Below are 14,283 nucleotides of genomic sequence, written 5' to 3'. Positions count from 1 at the left end.
TTCTCGCTTGGATTCGGCACCATTTGTGGCCCCAGCTTTACTGCCATGATTCATTTGCTATGAATCACAAAACCAGAGAGCCAGGGAGATAAATGATGGGAACAGATAGCCAAGCTTGGAGAGGCTTGTTTTCCATTCATTTCCTTGCTCTAACACACAAATGCATTTTAATTCATGGCTGTGTAAAATGTGCTTTCCAGTTTAAAAAAAAAATTGAAATGACAGTTGCAGTCTTATTCTGTAAGTGCCTCATATTTTCTGAGTTGTTTTTTTCCCTGCCTTTGCCTTGTACAGCTTAATTGAATTGACTGCCTGGAACCCAGTAAAAAGGAAAATTATGAATCAAGTGAATGGACAGTGGCAAACGTTGATGCAAGTTTTGATTGGTTAAGTGGCTTGGCAGTGAATTAGTGGGAATGTTGTTTGTGTTGTCAGTGGTTCCATTCTATTGAACACTACTCCAAATAATACATCAAGATGTCCTGAGACACTCCATAAATCTTGTCTCTTTTCCATTAAGTTCCTTTGAAAGTATTGGAGGAGACCATGAATCCATAGGCATACACAAACATCTTACATCCAAATATGTTTTATTCAGTTTTAATTATTTAGTCTGTTTGGGAATCTCTATTTTCATTTGATCTTTGTTTTTTCTTGTTTTTGAAAATTGATTTATATATATATATAAAGTGATAAAATGAGATACCTCTGGTGAAAAATGTATGATCATTTTATGTAAATCTGTTGTTAATTTATGTAAATCATGTTGTGCTTCAGAAATAAAGTTTCATTGTTGGTCTTTGTGTGTTTCTGTGAAGAGAAGCCATTCGTCTGTTGCCAGCGGTGACAGAATAGAAGAAGAGGTCCTTGTCCAATGAAAATTCAGTTGTTAAATGATTCAATTGTTGAGCAGGTCACCAGACATCCTAAGCTCCCGTAATTTCAGTACTACATTCTTGGCCTTTGAGTCCTCACTTAATAAGGTCGTACCTTTTAGACAGTCAACATGGCAGCTCATTAAGATTAGTCTGACCTTCCCACAATGCCCCTCTGACTCTTTCTAGACTTTTCTCTGTCCAGGACAGCACTCCAAAGAGGCTGCTTTGGCTTTTCTACCAAAAATGTGCAAACCTACACACGTGAAGATTTTGGAGAAATACAAAGGATATCGAGGACCAGTAGAGTGCTTCCTCTTCTTCTTTTTATTATTACTGTTATTATTATTATTATTATTATTATTATTATTATTAATAATAATAATAATAACAATAATAATAATTATAATAATAATAGTAACAATAACAACAACAATAATAATAATAATAATAACAACAATAGTAATAGATAGAATGTCCCTCTCGTATGACCATTTGAAAGTGCTAGTCACCTGTGTGGAAATGTCTGAGTGGAATATGAATGTGTTGTTAATGCTGCAACTGTCATTATTCAAAACTGCTGCCTTTCTAAAAGCTAATTCTAGATAATTAGGCCACTTTTTTGCAGCATAGCTGGTACATTACTATAAAGATGTCTTTGGGATGTTCTTTGGTGGGTAACCTCTGGTCAAAGTGGAAAGCTGATGATTTGATCTGTGACATAATGACATAAATATTCAGTACTGACTGCATGGGTGGAGATTTCACTTGTGCTTGTGTGTATCAGTAGATAAAAGGTTTGAGTTCCTGCTGGTTCTGTATCGACTGGTGAACTGGAGTCAGGCCCCCAGATCTGAGCTCTGTCTTTATAGCTTGCTGATTTCAAACAGCTTTTGTGGCCCTCACCACATGAGATGCCCCCTCCCCCTGGGTCGGGTGGGGGCGGCATATTGGATTGTTCTCTCCACTGTCACGCCCAGACTGGCACAACCTTATGGTCACCATGTGGTACCAAACAGACATATTCAATATTTTTGGGAGAATGTCAACTTTTTCTTAATTTAATAGAGTTTATGTGAATCACTTTATGTTTTAATTTTGATAAGATGCGTCCCTCTATCAATGTCTGTCTGTCTGATCATTTTATATGTCAGTCTGTGTTTTACAGCATACAACATACTCCTATTGTTTTTAAATCCTAATCCTCAACTTAAAATATGTGTTTAAACAAAGGTTTTTCTCACATGCTTAGTTATTGGACACATATATCTCAGTATGTAGAACTTTTTTTTGTGGTTGTTCTTGTTTTTGTTTTGTTTTGGCTGTTTGTCATCTGAGCATTTTACTAGAAAGGGAAGTTCAAAAAGCATGATGAAAGTTTCTTCTCACTCACTGTACCCTGATGACCCAGTTAGCAGTCTCTAGACTCACTACCTGCACAGGCTTAGCTAAACATCCAAGCCCTACACTGATCTTCCCTTAAGTCTCCCCGTGCTGTTGTCCCCTCATCTCCAATACCATTTAATCCCTTATCTATCAAACCACGCAGTTTTCCAGCCCAAGTTATGTTCTAATGTTAAATATCGCTAATGACGCGTGATAAAAGTTAAGAACACAGCGCAGAGCCCAAAGACGGATCAGCTCGCCAACTGTCTTGTCAGTCGGTTGCTTTGATGATTTGATGAGGTATTTTCTGCTAAATGTGTCTCCGGTGTACGAGCCCTCCGGAGAGAAGGGATTTACCCTGCGTGCGCACCTAAAGGTCAGCTCTTCTATCTGTGTATTTCTAATGAACACAGTACACACTGATATTCAGGTAGGGCTCATTTGCATAAAACCTTTTGAGGACAACTTGTGTGGCGCAGACTACAAATACAGGGCGAATCAGAATAGTTGTTGCCTCACAATTCAAATGTTTCAGCATTGCTTGTATGTGATGTTTCTGTTGAAAAGTTGATTTAAGCTGTGGCTTTTGTATACTGATGTGACTACCTAGGCTTTAGACAAAGCTACTTTTAAAATGAACTGGAAATCACATCACACAACATCCCTTAGCTGCTGAATTATCAGTTATCAATCATTTCTGTTCAATCAGTCCTTTACATCATGTTTCCACATTAAGAGTGCAAGATACATGTCAATTGCAGTATATTTTCCTTTTTCTCAAATAAATGTTGGTAAATATATTCTACGTTTTAAGGGCTAAATGTTGTCGTATTAGGATCATTGCAAGAGTGGGTTGTAATGGTTTTAGACTCAAATAGTCTCACTGAGTTTATAAGGGGTGAACACCCAAAGACCCGCTCTTTTTTTTTTTTTTTTAATTAAACACACACACACACACACACACACACAAACAACAACAAAGGACACTAATAGCTTGGCAGTATTTGGTATTCATAATTTACATCTCCTCTCTGATGAGAAATACACCTCTAAATTGATTTGCTGGAAATTAAAAACAAAATTTGAGCAGACGACTGCTCATTCGAACAATGATTGACCACAGGAACAGTTGTGAAAGGTTTCATCTCCCACCGAGGTCAGTGCTTTCTCCTTCTCTCTCTCTCTCTCTCTCTCTCTCTCTCTCTCTCTCTCTCTCTCACTCTGTCAAAAGGAGATTGGTATTGGCAGACAGAAGGGTGAAATATTGAGCAGCTCGTCAGCTCTTCCCCAGCAGACCTCCTCACAGCTGTTGGCCTCCGCTCTCCACTCCACCTCTCCAGGGAGCCAGAGATGTGGGTAGGAGGGTGGAGGAAATATGGATGGGTAGAGGAACAGCTGAAAACACCTCGAGAGAAGCAACAAACAGAAGAGAAAACTCATAAACAAATAAACGAACTAAAGTTCTAATGAGAACAATAATAAAAAAAGGTCTGGTACAATGAGGCCCTGTCTACACAGACTACATTTTTGTGCACATAGACCTTGAAATAGTCTGTTTCCTTAGCAATGCGGAATGGCAGGGGAGACAGACAGGAGATTAGTGGTGTTACTCTTTCATAAGATTCATGTTACACTTTTACAATGACATATAAATGCTATTTTGCCTTAAATGGGGTCTTAGGCATTTTCTTTTGGAAGCATTCTGTATTAGTGATTTTTTTTTTTAACTTCAGACTTTCAGAGGCTGTTGGTGTATCACATTAGCATTTCCTATTCAAAGACAAACATGAATTTGGCAGATAACATCAGAAATTTACAAATGTCTTTCTTGGAAACCTGAACATGAATGGTAAGTTTTCATTCCCTAATTTAATATGTTTCTTTTAAAAGTCTTTTTTTTTCTTATAATCTGATTTCTCTCCGTATTTGGGCTCCTGCTGATTTTTTTTATACATCATATTTTTTGGTTGACTCATCTCGGGAGTGAATTATGTTTTTAATGTGTGAAAGAATCTCTGGTTTGTAATTGCACACTTGTTGCGCAATGTTCCCATCCTGAGCATAACACCATCTGCTTGGTGTCCACACAAGACCAATCATAATTTCATAAAGAGAAAAATATATTCATTTCCTTGGCATGGATTTCAAAGCCTGCATGCAGATGTTTCCTCCGCATTTCAAAGGAAACATTTTCGTGAGGTTTTGGTCCTTGATCATGTTTGTTGGATTCTAAGAGATCTGCTCACATCTGTTTCAGAAAAGAGAGAGAGAGAGAGAGACAGACAGACAGACAGACAGACAGAGAGTTTACGGGAAGTCTATCCATAATGTAGCGATTAATTCTAATTTATAATGCCAGTTTATTTCTGTCCATTTGTAATTGTCACACTATAGGTTACCTACCACTTTGAACAAAATAAGTTAATGAAAGGAAAGAATAAACAGATTTATAACAAAGCTGAGTGTGTTTAGGCATAACAAAATGAATGAAGAGAGAAAATGACCAGATTTGAAACAGTTTCTGCGTGTGTGTGTGTGTGCGTGCGTGCGTGCATGCATGTGTGTGTGTGTGTGTGTATGTGTGTGTGCGTGCGCTTTATGATTTCTTTGGTCTTGTCTGCATCAATGAGTAGAACTTTCTGGCAAAGTCTGAGTCCATGCGGAGTTTTGTGTCGTTTCCCTGTATGAACAGATGAACCGTGAACCTGCATTATGTGATAGATGCATGTAAGTTGTTGTTTGTGACTGCTCAGTGACTAGTGGATATTGGCAGTGTGATAATATTTCTGTTTGGCTGTGTGTGTGTGTGTGTGTGTATGTGCGTTCATAGCTTCAGTCGGGGCGTACACGTCAAGCTTTGTCTATGACAGGTCGAGTGGAGAGGTGAGCGGCGTTACTGGGGGGTAATAGTGCACACTGACAGGCTATGTAAACAGGCTTTGAGGGGCTGTCAGTGTGTTTGACTGGAGCTGCAGGCCCTCCTCCTGTCCCTTGCTCCTTATACAGCTGTCACAGACCCTGTTAGAAAACCAACCTGCCATGCCTGTTGGCTCCTGTATGCAGTTCACCCGCCAGACCTTTTCCTGCTGTCTTTTCGGGATAGAGCCATCACTGCTCCGACTGACTATGTCTGTGAATCACAAAGGAGCTTCCTTGCATGGCTTTTTCCTGCTCGTAATTTAGAAAACCATGTGGCCATTGTCATGGTCTCTGGCTTACAGTGCACCCACCACACCTTATCCTGCTTTCTGGTCGATATTGAGTCATCTCTATTTGAAAAACCAGCCTGCTGTGATAGTGGGCCTTAGATCGCAGCTTGCCCACTGGGTCCATTCTACGTTAGAACCTGAAGTCCCCCGCAGCACCAAACTGACCTGAGATGAACTCACAATGACCTCTGTTTTACAAGAAGTGTGTGTAAAACTGAATGTTTTGGAATGAATGCAATAAGAACATCACACATTTGTTCCAAAGAGTTATCAACCTTTGTTTACGTAAAAGTGAGCTTTGTGTTTGGTCAGAAATTTACCCTTTGCCTCAGGATATATTTGTTTGTCTTGTTTATAATGAGCCAAATATCATACTTTTATCATGTTACGTTTAATCTACAATAAAGTTACAACAACATAAATGTGCTGCTGCTATGGTGACCCCTTTAGTTTCTAAATGTGAAAGAAAGTCAGTTATGCAGAGTCTGACCAAACAATCCAAGAAACATGTTGTAAGGCTGCCTTCAGATAACTTAAGGCCACAGTTATGATTAACAATTTTATATGGTATCCCAAATTTGCCACAGATACAATAAATAAATAAATAAAACTCAACTGATAGGCAAATGCATGCGACAATACAGATTTTTAAATAATAGTTTTTGTTACCAATATGTTTCAGCAGAAGCACCACTACACCGCACATACATTGCAGTATATGTAGAAACACGCCACGGATTGTATAATAGAGAACGAGCAGCCACTGTGTTGACAGTGTGACTCATAACAAATAATGGTGAGTGTCATTAAACGTAACTGTATTGTATAAATCACAGTGAATTGATTTACTAGTTCACAGCTATACACCAGCTCCCTCTGGAACCCTGAGTCTCAATGCTAATTGGATCCTCTCTACCAAGAGCCCCCAAGGTGGAACACACATTTTTTTTTCTTTCATCATGCATAAGAAGTGTTTAAAAATTATGTGGAGAGATCTCTAAAACTTTAGGGATTTGTGATTCCTGGCACAGCTATGTAAGATGTAGATGAAAAAAGTTGTGTCTCTTTACATGATTATATAACTGATCCAGTGATTTAATGATCTTGGCTATTTGATGTGTAAATGTAATTGAAACCGTTGGTCTGCAAGCTAAATATGTCAGAATGGAGCCATGTTAACTGAGATATGGGAAATAATGTGTCATAAAACCCAGTGGAACAAACACCCAACCTTCAGCAGTGAATCTGATTCCAGAATATGATCATGTAACACAGGATGAGGTTTCTGTTTTTCAGTATATGTTTATCCTCTTATAAAGCTCAACATCCAATCAGCCATCAACCAGTCAAAGTCTAGAACAGAAAGGTTTCTTCCAGATAGAATGTCACATGAAAGCTGATTTCTAACAAAGAATCTGCGACATTAAACACCAGAGAAGTAAGCACTATTTTGTATCACTTTTTTCAGCATTCACTGTACTGCTCCGCTCTACAGATTCTTCCTAAGTGTTTAAAATGGCTCTACTGGCTGCCCTCTGTTTAAGACCAACCCATAGATCTTGTCTGGAGATAGACTGACAAGACTGTTCATAAGAGCACAGCTGCTCCCATGGTTTATAGCATTCTGTAGCAAGGAATCATTTTGAATGAGCAAACAGAACATGAGAGAGTAGCATCTGTTTGTGCTCAACACTTTTTTCACAGATAGGTGGACTAAACCTCCTTATGTCTTTCTGGCCAATTACCCCCAGACCCATAAAAACCTGAATCCCAAGCCCAAGGAAGAGAAGTGTGAGTCATTTAGAACTGTAACTGGATAATATGACTTGTCCAATCATCTTGATGAAGAGTCTCTTACAAAATCTCTTATTGGCCAAATCAGGCCCCCTAGCAACCAATCAAAAATTTGCTCGTTGCTTTAAGCACCTTGCCTGTCTCCAAAACCTCTCTGTCACCTTCAACGGCCTTTATGGTCCCTGAGAAGTAAATAAAAACAGCTCTTTTGTAAAGATTTCCTTTTCCTCTGGGCACAGCTCTCAAAAAAGGGCGTTGAGCGTTGAAGCCACTTTATTAAACTACAGCCCATTGGCTTTTTAATGTCTCTGTCTCTTCTCTCATGATTTGCCTCAGTTAAGTGAATGGGCTTTGGTTCTCAGCACTCCCCAGTGAACCATACTCCTTTAACACACACTCCTGATCTCCAGCTCCCATGAGTCCCTCTGCCTTAACAGATTGGCAATATCATACTCTGCTCTCTTTTTAGGGAATATCCAACCACCAGGGGTAGCACTACTGCCATGACTCAAACTACTCAAACTAAGCTTACGCTCATGACACAGACCTGGGGATGGTACAGATAAGTGGTTTAGTATCATTAGTATCATTAATCTTGTCTTTAACCATGGGAAAGGCTGGTGATGAACATTTCATGTCTTTACAGAAGGCTGGATCACCTTTTCGTTCATCAAAAAACAAAAGGATCTGTTCCCTTTTGCTTTCCTTTAGATCTTTTTTTAGCCTTCAGTTTGTACCCAACTACACCATGAAGGAGGTTTGATTGGCACACACATGTCAACTACTCATCCCACCTACTTTCACAGCAAAACCCCTTTCTGTGTTTCACACAGTTACACTGCAAAAGAAAAATGATAGTTCATCGCACTATTTCTGTAGCTATAAATTGCAATGGTTAATGGTCATATTTAGGTTAGGTATTAAATTGCTTGACACTGTGAATCCGACTCAGTTGTGTTTTTCAGTTATTTTGAGTTCCTCCTTGCAAATTTTCTCGGTCATACATTTGAAGTGAGACAATAGATCAGAATGTTGAAGAAACACAATAAGGTGCAGCTCCGCACAGTTCTCCACCTCTAGTCTCCCCTCACTGGTGATACTCCTCATTTGCATATTGCTGTGCCTGAATCAATCAAATATTTCACATAGCACCACAAGCACATTCTAAATTATTCTGCTTTGCCTGTAGCCATACCAAGACATTGGGCTTTTATGCTCAACTTAATCTCTCTCAAAACTACGAAGACAAGAAGTATGTAAATGCTGGATATGAATAATATGGAAAGGAGGCAGTCATATGAACTGTTCTTTCACAAAGGTCACAATTCTAAAACGTGGGAACACAACCATTAATCTGGACTGAGATGTCCCAGTCAACAATCTTGTTTGAACGAAACCCTTCTTTGCAAGATATCAAATGTGTCTTTTAGGTGTGTGGTTACTGTGGTTACCACATGGTTACTGACTTTGCCGGCCAATGGAAACTCAAACAGTTGTTAGCCAATGAGAGCTCTTTGTCTATTCTGGCACAGGTATCTATTAAAGCTTCATTTTTTTGGCCTCAACCAACAGATGAAGGATCATTTTAAGCAGTCCCAATTTCTTATCTTAATCATTATTTAAGAACAAACAAAAACAAACAAACAACAACAACAACAAAAACCTCAGATCAGATTAGACATCGTCAGGCATAGATAAACTCTTCCTTATTGAGATGTCATTGAGATAGGAGTCACTAGGGAAGTGAACATTTAACGAACAAGCCCATCCGATGGTCTGACAGGAGCTCTGTTTATTTCATTCACCGGATCTTCATTTATAGCCTAACTGACTCTTCTCTTGCTCGTCTACTCCCGTTCAGTTTCAGGCAAAAAAAGGTGGAGAAAAGAAGGAAAAGATCTTGAAAGTGTAACATGTGATGAATCAATTTGACATGCATGACTTGACGTCGCAACTATATTAATTCTCCTGTTTTGTGATAATGAACTGCATATTATATGCTGGCCCTTTCGCTGTGAACATCTCTGTTATCTATGCCCCCCCCCCACCCCCCCGAGCGTTCTCTAACATTACCCTGCAATGCACAGTCAACTTAAATATATTGTAAAATATCTTATGAGCAGAGGAGTAGAGGAGTGCTTTCTCAGTTCTTTTGAAACTAAAGACACATTTTCACTTTTGCTATTATGCTGTCTGGGAGGACAAACTGTTGGAGTAAGAAGGACTTTCGTGGTTAGCTGCTGGCAGGGTTTCATTTGCATGGTTGAGTCTCAAGTGCACTTAAATCCAATCCCATTTTCAGAGAGAGAGAGAGAGAGAGAGAGAGAGAGAGGGAGATGGAGGGAGAGAGAGAGAGAGAGAGAGAGAGAGAGAGGGAGAGAGAGAGGGAGAGAAAGGATAAGAAAAAAATTTCTTCTCATTTTGATTAAGTTCACATCCTTGTTGCAGCAGATTACTCATCATACTTTTACTTTTTATACCTATGTTTCTGCAATTTTATGTATGTGAAGAACATTCAGATCACTCTGCACTCTCCACCTCTACACAGGCTCAGTGCGTAGGATTTCACAGCACCACACTCCGTTGTCACCATGTCAAACAGTTCATGTTTTATATTTAAAACACTGTTATATTTACTTTTGCTCCCGTGTGCAGGATGAGATCTTCATTATTTGTTAGGTAAAATTCAGTTCCAACCTAACAGACTCCTTCACCTGTTATCTTTATGAGTGGGTAGCTATAGTATTATCAGTTCATCAAGTTAACGATTAACAATATGAAATGTGTGACGACTGGGACATGGGTAGTTTGTGTTGTTATAGAGGAAATCTCGATTATGACTCCACACCTATAGCAAGTTGTTCACATTGCTTCACTGTGAGGTGGATGAGTCAGGCAATAGCCTGGCCCCTCTCTTTGGGGCTTTCTCTGATGGAGGACTTGTTGATGTTCCTGCAGGAAAGAACCATTGCAGCAGGTTCTGAAGGGTCCATTGATGTCAGAATGTTGGGCGTTCTTTTGGAACCCACATAAGATTCCACTGCCTCTCTACAACATCACTGACTTCCCCCCTCTGTCTCATACCCTTAAGCTGTGCCACTGCTGTGGAGGACATAAATCACGCCAACTCCAGTCAGATTTACAGGACACAACCTGCAATGGCCTGCAGTCTGACTGCACTGTATGAGTTCATCCGCAAATTGGTTATTGATCTAACAATCACAAAACATATGGGCCATTGCCTCCAGTGTTTAGACACACACTCAGTAGACCTACTCATGTCTGGAATGTTTTCTGATGGGCTGATGAAAATCATTTAAAGGGGCAAAAAATAAATAAATAGAAAAGGAGACAGAGAGATAGTGTTGAACTGCTAGTGGTAGGGCATGAAAAAGAATGAACATGCTGTACAATTCCAATAAATTTGATTTAAGGATGAAGACAGATTCCAGACTGCAATACGGAAACACTCTCTGACCTTTAGCCTTGCAGCCTTGGATATAAACAGAGGTCTGTTCTGATTTAAGGGGAGCAGGTTTAAGGGTGATACATGTCAACCACAATCATATAAATATGGAGCGTTCAGTAGTCTCACAATGGATTGTCTAATAAATTTGACCAAACTACAACAATCTCACAAATGTATTGAAACCTAGATGTGATTCATAAATTCAGACATTTCATCTATATATGTTTCATGTGACTTTGAATTTCTAAGTTAATAAATGTGGCTCATGCTAAAATAGTTTTGATCAGGATGGCTCCTGAACTTGACAAAGTTTATTACCACTGCTTAAATTTATCATCATCTAGCCTAGTCTTCAAACACTGTTAGATTTTGCCAATAACCTAGGTTTAAGTAAACATGAAAAATGCATCTACACAGGGTTTACTGTACATGTCATGATACTCATAATATCATGGCTCACCAAATAAAGTACCAATGTGATAAGATTCTTGTAACGCTTTCATTACATACCAGTAAGGATTTATGGAATTTTCATCAGCAGTATGGTCTTATGTACCTAGTTATTGTGTAATGCAGAAAATAATCCTGAAACTTTGAGAGAAAAACACTTTCCAAACTTATGGGAGAAATTTGAGATATTGCATTCTCTCATAAAGAAGTGCTCCATTCCAAAGGACTTTTCAATTACTTCATGGACCTCTGTTGTCTTTGGATAGCAATGCAAGACTTTTAAGTGGAGGAGGTGCTGGGAACCATGGTAGCACCTCTCAATTCTTGGCAAGTTCACAGAATCATTAGCTAATGGTTCCCCAAAGCCTGGCCAATTATGCTGCCAGACTTTGTGTAAAAGGGAGATGGGTATCCACTTCCCTTCAAGATCTTCTCCCTCATAAATGCCAGGAGGGTTATTACCAGATGTCCTTTATAGGGACAGACCTGTCCCCAGTCAACTTTAATTGAAAGATTTTAAGACTAGCAGATCTTCAAGAGTCAAGCTCTTTATGTGGAATGGCTCCAAATTTTGAGGTTTTGATGATGACTCGTTTTCAATTCAATTTTAGAAGGAAGGCATCGCTTTGGCCAGTTTTCTTTTTTGTTTTACCACAGCAGTGCTGTGTAAACACTAATTAGTCCACATATGAGTGACACTGGATAAATGGTCTGTTTATTTATTTATTTATTTATTTCTCTGGCATTTTAGCTTAATGAAACATATGTCCTGAGATAACTCACCATCATCGACTCCTGTTACATCTATTTCTGTAAACCCTTTCCTACCTCCACTGTACATTAGTGAAATCCTTTTCTCATTACTATGGCCGAATGCATCATCTTCTCTGAGCCATTAACACACGCGACAGTGAGAATAATGCAAATGCATGTTCAGCAGATAGCCAGGTTAAAAGCAGGGTGTATTTCAGGCTAAGAGTTTCACTTGATGACAAAAAAAAGAAAGAAATTGTCAAAAGACTTATTCCTCCTCTTAGTGAACGATCCTCTCCCATCTCTGTTCATGAAAAACACAGTCTAGTCTATTCCCAGTCTATTCTCGACTGGGCCCTTATAGGTCACTGAACTTGTCACCTTGGACCTCTCACAAAACCACAAGACTGCATTCGTCCATACATTTGAAATGGTTTCATCTCCTCTTCTTTGTTCATCATCTGTGAAAATGGACAGGTCTTGTGCAGTAAGACACCAAATACTGGCTCAGTATGGCTTTTAATTTTGAAAGTAGCTCAACTATTTCTATGTACTCACTAATCCTAAACTTTCATTATGGTTTACGAGAACTCATCCAGTTCTATTTTAGAATTTAAGACAGCAATGTTCTAAATGTTCCAAACTCACTACTCTCAGCCGTGATTAAGTTCTGTGTCTATGTTTGCTGGAGTCCTGATGCTGGCACCTTTGTACCAGACAACCGAAGAGCACACAGACAAGGAGAGGACGAAAAAATCTGAGTTTGTCAGATGTTGCTGACACTTGGGGGGGTTGACTTAAATGTTACTGAGTTCTTTAATTTCATGTAAAATGTGTCCATAACATTTTCTGTAAGAAAGTATTTCAAAATGTCAGTCATACATTTTAGATACCAATAGGTCATATATCATTCTGTATAAGGGAATAAAACTATTCAGGCTGATAATGTATTTCAGATTGTGGTTTATTGTTACAGACATACAGTTTTGTAATATTCCTACCAGATTCTTACAGTGTCTCTTTCATACCATCCCATTATGAAGTAATTTAGAGTGTGGACAAAATAAAATATTATGCTATGTAAGTTACATATGATCAAAAATACATGAAAACTGTCTTCTCATTTACAAAAATAAATATATGTTGCAGCTTTAAATAAATATATATTTATGATAAAATTCATGAGAACTTGCAACCACACTAGTGCAGTGAAGAGAGAGATTTTTATGATATAATCTGTTTTGGAAATGTAATAGACTTGTAAAATTGACAATCCAAATTAATCACAGAGAAAACAATTTGAAATGACATCAGGCATTTTTGAGCAAATATGCACACCACACAATGTGAATGAACATGCAAATGTCCATTTGCATACCACTGCATTAAAACTGACCCTCATGATATTGTAATCCAAAACTTAACATTTAAATTCACAACTGGGCAAATACATCACTGACCATTTGCATGTAACTGTGTAAAACAGGAAAACAATACATACTGGTACTGTAACAATGAAATATACATGATGTTCATGTCAAGTAATTTGATACCCAAACACATCAAAAGACCAAACCAGCAAACATACAGTTAAGAAGATAAACAGCACAGAAGACAATTTTTATAGTGCACTTTCAGGAAAAAATATTCACCATTTCTATCACATGTAATAAAATACAGTGTTATGGTACACATCTTTGAATAGATCATTTATATTTCATTGTACCTTCATTCTTAATATATTTTCACAAACAATTAACATACAGTACATGACAACTCACAGTATATTTTCTGAGGTCATATAGCACAGTGTACAGACAACTATATATGTATATATTTTTACTTATTGCTACTATTTCTTTGTGTGTGGCATTTTTTAATTAATACCCTTAACAGCTAAGTTGACATTCGACACTGGTCAAACAATTACAGATGTGATACACACACACACACACACACACACACACACACACGCACACACACACACACATACACACACACGACTGTCTCGCAAAGAAAAACTTTTAAAGGTGTATTTTCATCGAATAAGTCTTGATACGGCAAAATGATCTAAATACATCACTCATTGTTTTGATCATGTACAGCATTGATTGCACATAAATATAACTATCTATTTTAAAGTGCATATATTCTTGTGAATATCCTGTTGCCATGAACATCTTTGGCTGTTGTCTCTGAACATGCATCTTGACTATCAGAGTAAGAGTATAAACTATGCATGTTCGACCTGCATTGGAATTATCTCTTGTCTTTGCAACATATATACCATAAAGAAGCTGTATTTTCTATGAATTCTCTTGTCACTACTTTGTTTTTTATGTCAGAT

This window comes from Chanos chanos, chromosome 5 (genome assembly GCF_902362185.1).
Source record: "Chanos chanos chromosome 5, fChaCha1.1, whole genome shotgun sequence".
Taxonomy (NCBI): Eukaryota; Metazoa; Chordata; class Actinopteri; order Gonorynchiformes; family Chanidae; genus Chanos; species Chanos chanos.
The sequence above is the reverse complement of the archived record's forward strand: the minus strand, read 5'-3'. Positions refer to the sequence as shown.